Source organism: Ophidiomyces ophidiicola (genome assembly GCF_022830035.1).
Source record: "Ophidiomyces ophidiicola strain CBS 122913 chromosome Unknown scaffold_5, whole genome shotgun sequence".
In the NCBI taxonomy this organism is placed as follows: Eukaryota; Fungi; Ascomycota; class Eurotiomycetes; order Onygenales; family Onygenaceae; genus Ophidiomyces; species Ophidiomyces ophidiicola.
This window is the reverse complement of record NW_026054645.1, coordinates 56,114-56,373: the sequence shown is the minus strand read 5'-3', so window position 1 is coordinate 56,373 and position 260 is coordinate 56,114.

Sequence of the window (260 nt, the reverse complement as noted above, 5' to 3'; positions counted from 1 at the left end):
GGTGACGCAGATAGTGAAGTAAAAGGGGCAGGCGCAGTGGAGGAGAAAGGCGAGGCCAAACTTGGGTACAGAGGTAGTCTGTATCCGTACTCCATGCGCAGTACAGCTTGTGCCGATGGACCTTTGTCGGCCTAACCACTCTAGGCAGCAAATCGGCATGCCTAGGTTCCGGACGGCATAATATCACTTGCAGCCAATTATGAGTAATGGGCCCAGGCTGTTGGATTCCTTCAATAATTCCATATCCAGCTGGTTGTGAT